Below are 18,736 nucleotides of genomic sequence, written 5' to 3'. Positions count from 1 at the left end.
TTTACCACTTCGTATAGTCCCACCAAAAACCTGAATTCCCACAGTGGCGCAGAACCAATTAATGAAACATTGCGCATAATGTTTATCAATCTAATATTACATTACATTAATATTACATTTTTATGCCAGAGCCAATTTTTCGAAAATTAATTTCATAAAAGGAAACCTTTCAGTTTGCTTAGCATTCGAGTACCCGCGTGTAAACAGAACTTCTTCTGCACTCACATCGGTTAGGAACTATTTAATAAATCTGTTAAATATGTTTTGCAATTTTGTAGGACAAATTTAATCAATTTAATGCAGAATTGCTGGATAGAATTTCGACTGATTAATGTCGAGACTAGGATTTTTAATTGCAAATTATTAAATTGATGCAGAATGATTTTAACGATAGATGTATTAAAACAATGTAACCTCCCACTTTTGCAACCCCTTGCTGCGCTTGCCACTGCTTTCGTTTTAACGCAGAAAACGATTCGCCACACGAAATGTTTTCGCAAAGTTATTTGAGCGTGGCGATTTGAATCTTTTATACCGTACACGCGAACGCCAGATCAAACTTTACGCATGGTTAGGGTGATTGTATAGAACTTCGCGTGAAACGTGTACAGCCCGCATGCACTGGCAGCCCATATCGTTTCGTTATCGATGCGTGTTTCCTAACTTGTGCGTAAGCTCGCTTCGGAAACAGCCCTTATCGAGTTTTTACGAAACTATGCCCGTGACCACTCAGGAAATTTAGTACCGCCACAGCTTTTTATATTAATGTCATCTGAATTTTTATGGGGGAAGCTCGAACTTTTTATTAAGCTGGGAAAATTTAGGTCGACAGCTCTAGATATTTTTACATTATATTACTAAGCTTAGAAATTGTAAGAAAGAGATTACTCAAATTTGTTGGTTATATTGCCTCTTGATTGCGGAATGAAAATAATAATTTTTTTTAAAAGAATTACAGTAGAGATAAATTATTATTATCTATCATTATTGTTATTAATTCTTTTGTTTCGATTTGCAAATTTCAGTTCAAATACTCACAGCAATTGCTGCATATAACAACAATGCAATATTTACTCACTCTTTCATAAGTTAATTATTAAGCTTTCGTAAGCAATAAACAAGATTTGTTAAATGTAGACTTTGACAGACTCGAAGCACAGAAGTTTTCACTTTCGAAAATGTTAGTGATCTCAAGAAGTATTAATACACAAATTTAAAATATTCTGAAGGGTGGGGCGCTTTCCAAGAAAATCTTTCCTTGCATACAAAGTCGTTAGAGAAAATTAAAAATTGAGACCTATCTTTTCTAAGTAGAAGTACATGCAGTAGCGGACAAAATTATAACTTCATCGTAATAATTCTTTCAAAATTAATTTCTCTAGCATTTTCTGTTTTAATTAACGAACCGTGTGGATTTCCTTGAACGTTTTTCCTTATTTACAAGACTGTATAAAATTTATTTGAAAACTATTGAAAATAGGAAAGTTGTTGCGGCAAAAGTTAAAGTATCCGAAAATCCTATCGGACAAAAATAGTATAACAACTTTTATTGTATGGAATTTAATACAATACTATTTACATGTAAATAAAAACTATAAGAAGTATTCATAATAAGGAAATTAGAATTTTGTGACAGTGCCAGAACCGTCAATTACTGCTTGAAATTTTTTAATGTCGTCTTTGATAGCATGGACCATTTTTTGTAGGGTTGCGGAGTCGGCAATCAAAACTCCCGACTCCGACTCCTGCATTTATAATAGATTGTTAATATACTCAGTACATGTGTATATATATTAAATATTAGTAATTTAGTTATATATTTAATATTTAATATTAAATATTAGTAATTTAGTTATATATTTAATATTTAATATTAAATATTAGTAATTTAGTTATATATTATATTTATATATCTAAATTACTAATATTTAATATATATACACGTGTACTGAGTATATTAACAATCTATTATAAATGCAGGAGTCGGAGTCGGGAGTTTTGACTGCTGACTCCGCAGCCCTGCAAAAAATGGCCCATGCTATCAAAGAAAACATTAAAAAATTTCAAGCAGTAATTGATGGTTCTGGCACTGTCACAAAATTATAATTTCCTTATTATGGATACTTCTTATATTTAATATATATATATACACATACTATATATTAAATATATGTTAAATAAATGCTAAACTAGCTTTAGCTTTTTATACTGTAGATATATAATATGTACAAACATATATATATATATATATATATATATATATATATATATATAACTAAACTAGCTTTAGCTTTTTATACTGTAGATATATAATATGTACAAACATACTATATATTAAATATTAGTAATTTAGTTATATATATATATATACACATATATTTAATATATAGTATTTTGTATATATTATATATCTACAGTATAAAAAGCTAAAGCTACGCTAATAGTAAAGGCAAATAAAGGAAAGAATCGATAACGAAAGAAACTTTAAATTGAACTAATACATCCAATGGCCATTGAACCACTTTTTATTTCAATAAAATACAGACTAAAATAGAGCTCAACAGACTAGGATTTTTATAAAATTTACTAATATGGAGTCCGTGTTGGAGTCGACATATATTTTTTCGACCCCGACTCTACAGCCCTGATTTTTGTTTATAGCCGCATTTTTCCGATACTGTATGTATACAGTCACTCACATATTTATTTACAAAAGACTGTCAAGTTGCTCCGACCACATTATGCATGTAGTCTAATTTTTTGTATTAAAGTTATGGATCAAGTGATGCCAATCGAGACATCAACAAATAAAAGCAAGGTAGTGACTTTCATAATTATTTATTCTTGTTTTAGGTGAACGAACATGTGAGACACTCATCTGCGATTATAGTATACTATAGTCCACATTAGGACGCCCTCAGTGACCATAGCCACCCTCGCGCCAATCAAGGCCGCGAGTATAAAAAAAAAGTTATTTTCATCCCCTATTAAATCACGTTCGATTCCAGTACTGCGCGTACCATCAAAAGCAACTAAAATGTTACAGACTATATAGCTGATGTACCCGCTCTCACGCGGGCCATTTTATGTTGCGAATCAAATTTTAGTTCGTACATAAAGTTGTAACATATGAATAAATAGACAGCGTAGGGTTTTCGAGTGGCAAAGCAATTGACAGCTGTAGACAGTCAAATCTACAACACAACCACAGCCATTTTTGTAGAAATAAACCAGTTGGCTACACACAGTGAAGGATCACCTTCGATCCTTGTTTTTGGCAGTAGGACAACCCCCGCTGGTAAAGCGAGAAGCGTTAAGTAGCCCACAAAACCTTCCCCGAGAATTGAAGAGTCCTTGTAAAAAAATTTTCGGGACAAAGGTTAAAAAAATTACACTTACTCCAATTTTTTTTAATATATTTTCTAAATCAATTACACGCACAATGAGAAAAGACGAATGTCTAGACTAACATAACTGTCTTATGCCTTCGCGGGACGCACGAGAGGTGAGCGTCTTAATAATGATTTTGGCTATTTTTTCTGTTTCGCGCAAATTCGAGCAGTTGAAATTGACGTTAATATAAAGTTTAACGATCCCTAAACTAATATACAAAAAATCACGGAGGTATTTTTTTTAAAAGTCCCATCGAAGTTGATAAACATTTATCAAAAAGAATTAGTACAAATTGTTAGTATTTTAAAAAAAAAACTGACTCAGCAGTTTTGAAGGTATGCCAGTATTAAACACAACTTATAAAAACCAAATGAAAAATTGTAATGAATTTCTAGTATCACTTTTGCCAACAAATTAGTAAATCCAGCAGAAGTTATGGGTAACATTGAAACCCACGTTCCTTTATAAACATTTTAAGATACAAGAATTTGTGGATCAAACACTTCGGACCCTTGGCTTTTGTCCATATACGCGTAGCACTGTGAGGCGGCGCAATGTGCCGCCCCTTTTATTTATACGTAGAGATCCGAACGTTAGACGACCCGCCTTCGCCCTCTTTATTTGCCCGGGCACGTTTCTTTGTCTCGGTCCAACTGGCGGGGCGATATTTCGGATCAAGCTGGACACTTGATTTTTGATTACACGAGCGTGGCCAGATAGAAAGGGCCCCGGTGACAATAGCGTGGAAGGGGGAGAGAGAGAGAGAAAGGGAGGGGGAGGGGTAGGACGTTTCCATGGCATGAATGCTTGGTAATTGCTACTAGAGGGACGTCGTGCTTCATGCCAGATAGTCCCTGCATCTCTTCATCCGCTGTTTCTCTCTGTCCCCCATGTTCCCGTATTCCTGGCATGCTCTTTCTCTTCCCCCCTCTCCCCCTCTCTCTCTTTCTCCCTTTCTCATCGACAAAATTGGCCCCGAAGCTCCGGATGGGTGCATTACCAATGCATCGCTGCGCATCCGTCGATTGAACTTTTTGATGCAGCCTCGAACCAGTCAACGTCCCCCCACCCGCCCCCCCCCCTTCCCATCGTCGTTCAGCATTTATATCGACGAATACGATGCCAGTGTCCCATCGTACAGTGACTCGTGTCAATCGAGTTGCATTGATCTACAACCCCTTCCTACTTTCTCTAATTTTTTTTTTCACCCGATGGCCATCGCAATTTTTCGACCGAGGAGGGTGCTTTCCCCCCCCCCCACCTCCCCTCCCTGCCGCCGTTTCTTTTATTCCTCGTCCCAGCAGGGGAACAGCCGCGGCGAGAAAACGAATCGTTTCGAGGTGACGAAATAAAAAGCGGGGTTCGGAAAGAGCGTGACCACCGCATCGATCGTTATAAGCGCCAGTTCCCCGCGAAATGGGCAACGACAATGCACCTGAAACGATCGGGAAGGGAACCGTCCGAAACGGAGCAGCACCGCAGTCCGAACGATTCCCGCGCGTGCGCGCCGCTGCGCTTCCAGCTGCGCGGAATTTGCGGCAAATACGGAACGAGATGGCAGGCGTTGTCGAGATCGAACAGTCGTTACGAACTGGTTTTGTCTGAATGAATAAGTCGAGTCTTTTGAGCTACTCGATCCATTTCGAGCTACTCAGAAATTGTGATACTACTCGAAAATTCGAAATAATAATATTAATTGTTACTTAATTGGGATGGATATTTGATTTAAGGTTTGTATTCAGTGTAAGCGTATCTCTGGGGGCGGGCAAACGAGTACCTATAAGTCAAATTTTGGTAAAATCGAGTTAAGCACAAGTGTATGCAAAATTATTTGAATATTGTATGATTCTCAAAAATGTAACAGCTACGCATAATAAACTCTATAGGTACATATTTTACATTTCTTATTCTTAAGACAAAGCAACACCTCTGGCCTAGAAATAACTTCTACTTCTAACGAGTCACTTTATTCCTATAAGACCCTTGATTAATTAAATTGCTTGAAACGATACGAGTAGCTACTTAGTTGTTTTTCAAGTCGGTCAAAGGGATTTAAGGGGCTAGTCAGGAGGCCAAAAAAGGTGTGATTTTTTTTCTCAGAAACTATAAAACTTTATTTCAAAAACTTTTTTGTTTGAAAGGTAGTACATTTAGCTATGTCTCTGAATTTTCGCGTCAAAAAATATTCATTAATAACTTTTTATAGTTTCTGAGAAAAAAAATTCCAAAAATTTGGAATCCATGGAATTTTCAAACCACTTGGACAGCTTTACCCTGTATACCCACACTGAGATGACTCTTAGTTGAGGCAGTGAGAGCAACAACGGACTAACCCACATTTTTTTTTCGAAATTCAGTTAATAGTAATAATGTATTCCAATAGGCTCTACTAATCATATAAAATAGGAGAAAGCATTGTTTTTTCAATGTGGGTTAGTCCCTTGTTGCTCTAACGTTCAAGGGCCCAGGGTCTTCTTTTCCCCTTATCCAATAGGGCTCAAACTTTATACAGATTATTTTCCTATTGCTTGGAACTATTCTATGACGTGCCGTCAAATAAATTCAAAAAATAAGTGGGGGAACCGGCTGACCCGGGGCCCGACTAGTGTGGCTCTCGGAGTGGGGAAGTTCGACACTCCTGCCCATAGACATATACATATAGACAGAGCGTAAGCTGAGGGGGGTGTAAGATTCGCGGTAAGGGGAGCGATACAGGCAAATCGGGTAACGCAGTGGTTATGTGTACCGAATGCTTCCGAAGCTAACCCGACGTCCGGCCGACGTGCCTGTATCTGACTTCTGCCTTTTCCCCTCCAAGCCTACCGTTCCCCTCGCCTATACTCCCAGCTTCTGCTCTGTCTATATATGCCTATGCTCCTGCCTTAGTGACTATAGCTCGTAGAGGCACTATAGCACGTTTGTACGCCACCCGCCGTATGCGTTGTTCGTGCGCGCTCAGCCCTACTCAACGTATAACACTGGGGACCTTTCTTCATCGCGCAAACAAAATCTTCCGAAGTCTGAAAGTTGGTAGACGCAACGCGGACGATTTATTGAGTGACGTCTGCAATATCCAGATGCAGCGCAGCGCCAACAATCCGCGACAATGGCCCCCGTTATCATATCCGAAGACACGGAATCGCGTCGCCAGGAAATCGGATCGCGTGGATCTGGCCATTTCCGAGAATCGTCTCTTTGAGCCAGTTGTTCGCTGCACGATCGATGTCACGGCCATTGAAACGTAATATCGGGCAGGAAGATAGGCGGCTCGCCTACCGCCTGCATTCAGCCTCTGCATTTACCTTCGCGCGGCCAATGAAGTTAGAGGCGACGTTGTTACGGACCGTGAGTGTTTTCAGAACACTCGTTTTTTAACTAACAATAAGTAGGAAACTTTATTTTAAATATTGAACTCGCTTTTACACTTTGATGGAGAAAACGCGAGATGGGTCCGTGAGTGAGAGTTAAGCCATTCGTCCACCGCCGCAGCGCAACTGTAGTTTGCGCAAAATACGATTGCATGCAATGGCGTCAGTCACTCGCAGGGCCTTTGTTTCTCGTTAACGCAGCCCTGATGAATTTTCTCGAGTTATACCCACGACAGTACGTGTAATCGTTTTTTGGTCAAATTGTATTGCAGTTGTATTGAGGCGGTGGACAAACGGGCTTAACCATTTAGCTTTGGCACCCAGATCCCGTTGACGGGAAAATATCCCGTTTTCTTTTTATCGTTAAAAATGGTCTCAATTTTTATATAATTTTTTTTTAATTTTTGGAGGTTAAAATGCATCAAAAATCAATACAGAGTCCAGGTATGCGTATCCTTCTTCGATGAATAAAATTACTTTAAACAAGTACTACTTAACCTAGTAAATACTGAATTGCGTGTGCAAACTGCGAAACAGCAAAGAAAGGGAATGTATGATGTATGATACCTCGGGCGCTGAAGGGTTAAGGACCGGTGCGCACAAGCAACACGCGTCATTTTGCAATCTATGCAGCAGTACATGTATTTATATGGAAAGATTCACAGGTAACGCAATTCTTTTATGACAACTTTGCGTCCTGTTTGTGTTTTAAGAAATGGCCACGGCTATTGGCAGAGCGCGGTTGTGGCGCTAACTTATCGTTTTTCAATATAACACAGTATTCGGTGGTTACGTCAAATAGCATAACTGTACAGGTTATTTCTTTTCTACACTAATTGTAAGTTGCCCGTACTGCGCGCTCCTAGCGCCTCTGGTGGCGCTACCGAAGAAACAACGGGAGACAACGGACCACGCCGGCGAGTGTGGCGCCACTCTCGCTGAGAAAGTCTTGGGAAACCAGAACCACTGCTAGGGTCAGCTATATCTTTAATCTCTGTATGTAGTATCTCTGTGTATCTCTGTGTATGTAGGTATACTACATATAAATTTTAAAGAAAACACAAACGAAGAACAAAATTTTTTTACAGAATTAATTATTTACATGTTTTAGAAAAAGTCATACAAAATTTTAGAAAACAAAATGTACTGGAAATGAGTAATGATTAGAAGAAATGCCAAACAAGTCATTTTGACCCCCCTTGGTAGATCTAGTGTTAAGTTTCATTTAGCATATCTTCTTAAATTATTTATTAGTTATTACTGTTATTCGTTATTTCATTTAATATTAGTTCATTAACCCTGCTTCATTTAAGAAACGTAATATGCTACTTTTGTTTATAATTTAAAAAATTAAATACTATACTTACCTCAATGTAACTGCAATCATTTCAAGTGGTGGAATACTGTGCCTCATAGCAGTATTTTGATATACCACGTTTCTACTAATTGTTATACTATACAATTCGTCAAACGATTTCACATTCATACGAAAATAGTTTAAGAATTTTGTCACATCCCCTCTTAAATCACTGAACATAGTCCTGAATGCTAGTGCTAGTGAAACGTGCACTATTGAAAGGATGAGCCCAATATTTTCTTTTTCCTTGAGATCCATACAGCATGTTATAACCATAAGCAATATACAAGTGAATAATTTTCTTTTTGCTGTTCCGTTCGTGCTAACGCCTCCATGGTTAGATTAAAACTGACGGAGAATAAAAATTAAAATTTGCCGTCTTCTCAAACTTACCCCTGGGGATCTCAAATTTTCCTTTTCTTTTATCATAATTACAAAATATTGTATACCTATTTTTTTTATGTGTGGTGCCAAGACATCAACCGCCCGCGGTAGGCAATCCCGCACGATTTTAATTGCGGGTTGCTTTCCCCTGCCCCTTTATCGTGATTTTACTCCAGTAATGCAGAAATCCAGATTGAAAAAAATAAAAAAATAAAAAAATAAGGTTTTAGAGATAAATACTTTGGTTTTATAAGCAACAAATTTTATTCCTGTATAATACAAAAAAAAATTAATTTTACATAAGATAATTTGAAATCCAATTTTTCGATGATATTGAATAAAACAGTGAAAGCAAAGGCCTGGCTTTCTTTCGCACCCTGGACAAAGTGCTGTTACAAATTTATTTATATTCTTTTCATAATACACCCTACACCTCTTTTGCGTTAGCCTTTTACCTGCAGGGGGAGGAGGGTCTGTTGAATACAGATCGCAGTATTTTGGACATTGTTGAAATAAGTTAGAAAATACAAATTACTGCTTACTAAAACGACCTATCCAGGAATTGGAATACCCCACATGACTTGGGCTCCACCTATAGGCGGCAGTCGTTAACTAGAAGACAGTACTAACCTCCGAAATCGCTTTGTTTTCAAAACAGACACCCTGAAATTCTCGAACAAGACTTTCTAGAAAATATGTGCATGGAAGCATGCCAGAGTTAAGCACTGGCTGGAATTCTCTCGGCATGAAGACACGTGAACATTGCTCGAAGAATTAAAACAGAATGTGTCAAAAATAGTCAGCTGTTGTACCTCAATTAACTCCGGTCCCTCGAGTCAACATGAGCCAACTTTTACGACAGCTACAAGCAACAGATTAGTTATAGTTAAGCTTACAAGTTCTCAGCATTCTTGAAATTTCCATTATTCATTGCTAAGTCTATGCATTCATGTTTAAGTAGTGTATAGCACATATCACGAAGTCCCATCACTCCATCTCCCAGTTATCATTTTATTAAAATGACTTGGTAAATAAATACCTTAAAATGTACTATCAACTGCTAGATACTTGTTGCTTTACCACATGCAGTCTTTGTGGTCAATGCCATGTGGAACACAACCGGATATTTATGTAATATAATACATCTTAATTCTGAATATGTATTACACTAGCAGCACCTGTAGCACGCGAGCTGAACCTCATCTGTCTGCCCCCATCTTTCATTCAACCGCATTGCATGACTCCTCTTACATAATACACCCCCGTTTTCAATCTTCTAGCCCAGGATATTTGCTCACTCCTCGCTCGTTTTTCCTTTAACAGGATGACTGGAACATGTTTGTTGAATCATTCCTTTCCAGATTAAGGTAATTTCAACGTAATCATCTGCTAAGTCTCTTCACGACCAGCAAAGCAGTCAGCAAAAGAGTCTTTAGTGCATAAATAAGTCATCCCCTCAGGATCAGCAAAGCAGTCAAGAGGTATTTTAATCAACTGCAAAGATGAGTCATCTAGTGACTTGGCCGAGGCGTCTAGTAACTGGCTTGAAACATGTAATCACCTGGCTGAGTTTACTAATTGTGTAAGGCGTTTAGTGGCCATCTGAAACGTCTAGTAGCCATCTTCAACAGCTAGTTACCTAGTTGAGATGTCTAGTATACTGACTGGGACATCTAGTAAGCTAGCCAGACGTTTAATGGCAGATTTAATGATACCTAATCACCTGGCTGAGCTTGCTAATTGTCTAAAGCGTTTAGTGACCATCTGCAACGTCTAGTACCCATCTTAAACACTTAATTCCCTAGTTGAGACGTCGAGTGCCCTAACTGACACATCTAGTAAAATGGTTAAGTAAGACGTTCAATGGCCTACTCAAAACTGAAATCCCCCAAACAGCCACGAACAATCTAAAACGTCTACTAGCCACCTGGAACATCTAGTGACAATCTGAGACGTCTAGTTGCCATCTGAGGCACCTAGTAACCTGGCTGAAACGTTCAGCTTACTGAACACGATGCACCACCGTCGTTAAACGCTGGCCTATGTTACAGACGTTGGAACGATGTCACCTAATTGTCCTATTATCGTTCCTCGCGGCGAGGATTCGAGTCGCCGTGTGTCGGGACGAAATCTATTGGAAGTACAGCAACGCACGTAACTATCAGAGGTTCAAAGTGTCGTATTAAGTAGGGAGCACGCGGCCCACCAATAAATCTCTCCCTGGCCCGAATCCACGGGCAACGCTGGCTGGACATACTCGCCTTATTGCATATCTCGCGGACCGATGAAGTGGTGAAATCTAATTCCGTCCTATGATCACCTCCGATGCCAGCAAATATAGAGACCCCTGGATGGAGTTATGCATGGCTGGCTACGGGAATAATTATGAAACGAACGTGGAAATGGTGGAGGGTACTGAGTGCCAAAACATCTTGTTTCTGGTTTGTGCTCGTCTTTATTGAACTATTCTAAGTGGGAATACCTACATCTTTGGCTTAGATAGAACAACGCTGAAGACGGAGTATGTGACTTGGTAGGTTCCCTCAAAAATACCTTTAAAAACAAATTTTGTAAGGCTGAATAATATTAATAGGTGATCCCATAGATCTGTATCAGTTTTTACTCTGAACCCTTTTCTTCCACAGCTTCTTCTCGATTTTTGGAAAAGCCTTTGCTGTCACTAGTTAACCTTTTTCTTTTATTAACATATTGCTGACATTTTCAACTTTTTTACCGTTTAAAGAATGTGGCAAGATTCGAAGTAAACCGTAAATAGAGGGTGCAATCTATTTTCCATATCCAGATGCTCCAACTTCGTTTCTGTTGCGTGCAAGGAGAGATATGCAGGCTGTCAGGTAGTTAGGACGGTTCTATTCTGCAAGATGTCACGACATCTATAGTTCCAACTTCGATACCACCTCTAAATTTTTTAAATGTCTACGAGTCATTGATTTTGGAAGGTTTACCCTGTGGGCTATTTTTTGACTGAACATACATCTAGGCAAATGAACTCACCATGTCAGCAGATACGCTACTTACACCTTTCAAATAACTGAGATTTGATTATCCTCGCGACAAAAATTGAATCAACTCGCTTTATTTAATGTGGAGGAACTTTCAAATGACAAGTCAACTTGTCTACCCCAACCCACATTTCAGATACCCCTGAATGGATTCACTTAGTGTTCTTTTCACTAAGTTACCCATTCTGCTTTTGTCAACACAAAAAATGTGTGCAGAATATTTTCAAAATTTTTTTTACAAAAAAATTTGCACTGAATTGCTCGTGAACACTTTAGGAAAGCTTGGTGTGAACTTATATAGTTGTACTAACAATAAAATCCTCAAGACAGTATTCCTTTTTAGTGTATTGTTTTTTGGATGATGTTTAGAATTGAATGTAACAAAGACTGTACGATCCAGGAATTTAAAATTTTTCTTATACATTCACCCATATTTAAAAAAAAAGTACAGAAACATTTTTACATATTTATCTCATTTATTTGTAAAGGTATCAACTATTTCCTGCAACACATAAAATCTTAATTTAAATAACTGTGCCATCGACCCTACTAAGTAGAATGAAATATAAAAAATGTAATTTGACAAAAACCACTACAAATGTCGACTTAACTCTGGTAGAGGTGACAGATAGGTATAAACTCTAAAGTTCGTCAGTTAATTCATTCTTTAGATATCTTGGAAGCCAGTTTAAAGAACACGGTTATGTAAGATGTTTAAAATTATGCTTTCACTTTCAACACAGATAAAAATATATGTATCCCACTTGCTTTTAATCTGCTATTCTTATATTGGTTTCTCTGTCTATTTCACTTCGACGTTTTTATCAAGCATGACGTAATATGCACTGCTCTACACATTACGATGTTTTTATGAACACCTAAACTTCGTTCACTTCAAATCTCACGCCTCAGCACTTTAAATTTCCATAACTTCATCATCTTATCGAATTCTCGGATAAAATTTTAGGAACACATACTCGAAATGTGAAGTTTCAAAAAACTGTACTGAAAATGTTAAATTTTTTTGTTCCTCCTATTAGGGCCAAGCGGCTCGATTTTAATCATTATTGTAGTAATAGCGATTATAAAATCGTGCCCTCATGTGAAAGAACTATATACCGTACTTTCATTTAACAGACTAAAACCGAAAAATACCCCTTTTACTTTGTGTCTGTTTGTTTTGCCACTTTGCTTGCAGTGACGGACAAAACAACCTGCCACAATGTAAAAACGGTACCTTTTTGGTCCTGAACGTGTTGATTCCTGCTTTAAAACACGGAACTGCTCGAATAGTTGCAAGAGTAATACTGTATACTCGTGGTGCCATCGAGGCAGCTGCGAGAAATTTTATCTACCAACGATACGTACGCGCGCGTTATCAGTATTCGCTGCTCTGACGTGACCGTGGGTTGATAAAGCACACCTGTTCGGTGTGAAACGGAGCAGTTACCGCGTGCGTCGAAATACCGACCGGAAAGTTAACCCCGCGTAAAACGCGACGGTCCCTGAATATTTGAACTTCCCGTCCATCGCTCGAGATAGACTTGGAATATTTCGTAAAAGTGCGTTTGTCGGTCAACAGGTTCACCAACAACGCACTACGCACTAGCAATCGATTGTAAAGTTATTATGCGTCGATGGTGTGTCAGGTTCCGAAAATAGCGAACGAGAAATGTTCGTTTAGCATGCTTTTGAAAAAAGCCACGTGGGTTTATGTTGTTGTCTATTTCAAACATGAAGGAAAGGTTTTAGAGTGGTGCAAGGTGTGATAAAGGTAGGGTTGCCAATCCTAGTGTACTATGTACAGTTAGAAAAAAATATAGTACGTGAAAATACTATATTAATAAAATTCTACAATTTTTACTTATTTTTTATTTTATGACAACGTCAAAACTTTAATTTGCGAATTTAAAGTGTAACCTTCTGGGCGGGACTTAAAAAAAAGTTTTGTCTATCATCTGTTTGTTAAAATTTATATAAAATAATTTTATACTTTCTCTCTATTTCAGATTTTACAGAGAGGATTTTTTCTGTAATGAATAGGAAGTGACGAAAAAAAGAGAAACAGAGCCTCTCATAAAAAATGAGCTCATATATGATAATTTGGACTTTCAGTACATTCAAATCTTTCATATATTTGTGGAGGACAATAAATTGAACTTATAATGCAAAATGCGCAGAAAAGGTGTTTTAATGCAGTTTTATTTTCTACCACTTTCCTGAAAAAAGTTGGCAACCCTACCCTGCACCGCCAGCCGAGAATTGAGACACCTCCTCGATGTACTGTGCCCTTAAAAAGCAACCCTTCTTAAGTGTTTCCAAAGTACCTAGTCTGCTTGTTGCACGTGTGGGAATGTACCGTCATAAGAATTATCTGGAAAATTAAATCATTTAAAACCAGTCCATTTGCTTCTATATTTTTTTTCACCGTGGCAAATGGTTGCGACGAAACTCTTCCAACCAGCGTCACGTATTCATGGTGCAAATTTTACATACCTATACTACTCACCGAAATAAACAAAGAGTTGAACAGTGTAAGTAAATGCAGTTTACAAATGCAGCTCGAAAACTAATCATTTCCAAAACAAGAATTCTATTGCATCATCTACGATTGTACATTAGCCGATAGATTCTTAGCATTACTTCTCACTTCTTATTTTGTATTATTTCGATCAGTACCATGTGTATGCAACATTTAAACCAGACTTAAACCGTGAAAAAAGTATTCTGAAAAAAAAAATAAATATAATGAACTCTAAAATGAAATGACCCTAACAAATAAATGTAGTTAGTGAGTTCCCAACATGCAGTCACATTACACCCTGCAAATAGGATTGGTAGAGTATAATTAGTAATCAGAAAGTATTTGTAGATAGAGTAATGACGAAACGAAAAAGAAGTTTAGACAGTCACCTATAGATTCCCAACCCATAATAACAATTATTGCTAACGTGCAGATACACCCTTTTACCACGAAGACCAATAAACTGGTGTGAGATGATGCGCTTGCATACCAAGAAATATGTGAAAATTAAATACTTCATAATCATAACAGGAAGCAGATACTCAAGATAAGGTACTCGCATTAGGAAATACACACCTCATTTTATAATTCTGAATTACTAACGAAATTTGTAGTCATTTGCATCTAAAACAGTTAACGATGTAACACCCTAGAATAGACTCGTGAATATTAAGAACTTAAACAATTCTAGCACAAAAAGTGTGTTTAATAATCATGTTCAAAGTGCACGTGAAAATATCTACTGTTTATTCGCTCAATTTTTGTTAGCTTTAATTTGCCTAATTGAATAGCCTTCTTTTATTATTTTCTTAACACTATTAGCAGCACACCTTCCCTTAGAGCATATAAATATAGAGGAAGTATATATTTCTCTTTCTACCGCCTTCTACATTTTCGCCCATTGCATGCTTCCTCCATGTTTATATGCTCTAAGCCCCTTCCTATGAACCATTTGTTTTTGGTAGGCGTGATTGTGACCACGTACGCATGCACATAAGTGTACTCATGAAACAAGTAAGGTCAACTTTTTCCTCTACCTGAAAGAAATATCCGACCCACTCCAATTGCACGGCGCAGTTTGTAGATACAGTATGAACAGTTGTAAGTATATATATATATCGATAATATTGTGAGATATCAACAATGACGTAAGAGTAGAAATATGTACAAATCAATGTAATACGTGATAAACTCCTAAAGTCACGCTCTATTAATATTTGTCGATATTTACCTACACTGTAGTGATATTTATCATTACCTAGCGATGGTTATTAATACCTAATGACTATCGATACTTATTGCAACTTAACGACATTTAACGTTGCCCATCGACACAACCTAGCAAAATTTATTATCCAACGATATTTAACATTATGTACCGACTAGCATTCCCCATCTCGGCTTCGCCCGAAATATTAGCGTGACTGATTCATAATCTGTAATCTGCAATCTGTAAACTCGAGAGCCCTCGGCTACTTATTCCCGCCGCGGTGCTGTTTTGCAAGCGAGAAGCGCTCGCCCGGTCGCCGCCTGGCGGTCGCGTCGCGATCTACTATTATTTAAGAATCACTATTTAAAAAAAATAAAAACGTTAGAAGCTTCCTCTCGCCAAGACGAACAAAGTGATGTAACACACTTGTGCGTACAGTTCATATTTACTGAGAAACCGCGGTTTCAAAGTATGCAACTTCAATTTTATATAATAGTATAGATGTAGCATATTATCTCGATCTAAGGACGGGTTTTCTGACTTTGCCCAAGGTGAGCACTATTCCCCCTTACTTCTGTCCTTTTCGCGGCGAATGAGGGAGACTGCGTATGAGCGAGGGAGACTACGAGCCTAACCTAACCTACGCGCAGTCTGTCTCGCTCTACGCGATAAGGCAGTAAAGGGAAGTGGATGTGACTCCCTGTCTCGAAAGAAGGTGACGGTTCTGAACCGACTCCCTGAAATCTGTAGAGAACTTCTACACCTCGTCTGTGCTAATACCCAACGATACTTATCGACATTTACTGATAACATCCTCGTTAGCGGCGTCACCACTCAAAACACCATGTATATACAAGCAGGGATGAACCGATCCAAGTGAATGCGAGTAAATACTCGATACTTTTGTTTCGATACCGAGTAATTTTAGTATCGATACCTACGGTTGCGATACGTACTTGGTATCGGAAAAAGGTACTCGTATCAAAAGATTTACTTCTTGATCGATTTATATGTCAAATAAATGTTTGTTAATAAAATATTATTTTCCTTTCTCTTTTCTACATTCTTTTATTATGTTAAACATAGCACATCTGTATATATCATTTTATCATTTATGTATTTATCGCATTATAAATACATATACTTCTCTTATTTTCCACGCTGCGAAACGACTGTATATTTTTTTTCTCTTCAGTTATATAGATTAATTATTATAGACTGGTTCGTACTTACTTATATACTTCGTTGTAACTAAAGGCTACTCCCCGTTAAATAATAGTAAAATAAAATACGTCTTCGTTAATAAAATATATTAATAAAAAAAACAATCTGTATTAATTTTCGTTCGATACAAGTAGGTATCGATACTTTTCATTCGATACTGAGTAGATATCGATACTTTCCTTCGATACAAATTATGAGTAAAAGTATCGATACCTTGACGGTATCGGTTCATCCCTATATACAAGCGAGGGAAGAAGTAGCGAGCTACAGGCCACGCTGATTATCGAAATGCAGGGAGAGAAGAGAGAGGGAGGGCCGCGCAGCACGCGACGTAAACGCCGGCTAGGAGAGAGGCAGAGTCACGTGGCCAGCCATTGCGCAGAAGCAGAAAAGCCGCGAGCCGCTAGTGACGTCGGCTGCGCACGTGTACGTAAGTACATACGTGTGCGAGGGGCAAACGAAAGCGTAGAAAAGGGTATACAACGGGGTAGGACAGAGGGAAAAAGAAAAACAGAGTTTGAAAGAGCGCCTGCTCGAGCCAGCCGCGTGCGTACCTCTCGCTCCATCCCCCTGAATGGTGATCCCACCCTCTTTCTCTTTTTCTCTCTCGCTCCTCTTCACCCGTCGCGAGCAACATCGTTTACCTCTCTCTTTATGACGCACAGATCGATCCTTTCTCTCTTTCTCTCTCACTCTCTATTTTCCTCTCCTCATCTACTCAGCTACACACCCTTTCCTTTCCCTTTCTTCGTCATGTGTACACACCACACCACGCACACACACACACACATGCAACCGCACGCGCGCGCGCGCACCCGTCACCGCTCGTCGATAATTCCCCCATGTGCAAGCAAGAAACTCACCCGTTCATCCTGATGGTAGATCTCCACGTTGACGGTTCTCCCCCGGGCCGAACGTGTTAGGTTAAGTAAACTCCCGCGTCTGACGTTTACGCACACCGTAACGGGCAGTTGTTATTATCCGTCGGCGATCTCAGCGACGACACGAGGACGCAACGAAAACAACAGGTTGCATGTGACGGCGGCGCAAATATGGCGGCGAAAAAATGACGGTTACACCCGGCGGCGCCGAAAACAACCGCTGCCCTTTCCCGTTACACGCGCTACAACTCCCCTCTCTCTCGCTCCACGCGCGTCTCTTCCGTCTTCGTTACACGCACAGGCCGTGTATCTTTATCGCGAAACCTTCTCCCTTACGTGCCTCTGTCGCAGTGTCTGCTGTTCTCTCTTACTACCTCTAGCTCGCTCCCTCTCACTCCCGACTCACTGGTCCAAGCTGGTTCCCCCCTGTTACACGGCCGCCCTTCCCTTCTCTCTGTCTCTGTCGCAGTAACGCACCGAATTCGCTGTCGCCGCACCCGACGCTGCTGCACTAGCCGCCGTCACCGCCTCGATCGACGTAAACGTTCGAAACGATGCGGATTACGGACTCCCATGCGGGCACACACGCGGTCACGTTCGGACGTGGCGTACGCGGAACGGAGAACTCACCAGATATACGTCTGTCAGGAACGGTTGGGAAGAAAGAGGGGTTCGTCAGAGAACACGGATCATACACACGACTCACACACGCCGAATTGTCGTCACGAGCGACAGAAGTCACGCGCTGCCACTTTTGGCCCGTGGAATTTCGCGAGATAGATGTGCTCGCTAGCTGCGGTCAGTTGCGCACACTGCTGCCATCTGGCGCAATCGGGATTTAGGACGGTTGCTGACCATCAACTGGTCAACTTTATTGAGACACGTGTGCCTCGATAAGCGGATTTCTAAGTATTGAGAAAGGATTAGAATACAATATAGGGCGAATTCCACTTACGCCCAAATCGCCCGCGATTTTCATTAAGCTGGGCTCTCCTGTACGCGACTGGACGCAACCTCAAGTACTTCAAAGTCGATTTTCTTGAAAATTAAGCGCGATATGAAAAAAAATGCTGTTTCTTTTCGACTTATAATAAGTAAATAGGCCGAGAAAAAAGAATATAATTTTTTTGATAGCGCGCTTCATTTTCGAGAAAATTGACTTTGAAATTCTTGACAATGCGTCCAGTCGCGTATAGGGAAACCCACCCTAATGAAACTCACGGGCGATTTGAGCGTAAGTGGAATTCGCCCATAATAGCGTATTGTATTTGAGAAATCACTTTATTTGTGGATATAATTTTATGATTGTGTATCGTGGGTAGAATATTATTTGTGTGAAATGTAAGGGAGAATTGGAGCATGAAGTGTTTTT

At 39.2% G+C, this 18,736-nt stretch overlaps 1 protein-coding gene across 1 annotated transcript in view; it reads right to left on the bottom strand.

Moving 5' to 3' along the window:
• Positions 1-18,246, bottom strand: part of Heph (polypyrimidine tract-binding protein 1 heph) — a 793,543-nt gene extending 775,297 nt beyond the window's left edge. The window contains exon 1 of the mRNA XM_076827760.1: positions 17,347-18,246. The gene's annotated coding sequence lies outside the window, so the exon portion shown is untranslated. The remainder of the gene's footprint in view (positions 1-17,346) is intronic.
• Between the last annotated feature and the right edge of the window lie 490 nt (positions 18,247-18,736).

The sequence above is a fragment of the Andrena cerasifolii genome, chromosome 15 (assembly GCF_050908995.1).
Source record: "Andrena cerasifolii isolate SP2316 chromosome 15, iyAndCera1_principal, whole genome shotgun sequence".
Classification (NCBI taxonomy): Eukaryota; Metazoa; Arthropoda; class Insecta; order Hymenoptera; family Andrenidae; genus Andrena; species Andrena cerasifolii.
Note: the sequence above shows the minus strand (reverse complement) of the source record. Positions and strands in the feature narration are given on the sequence as shown.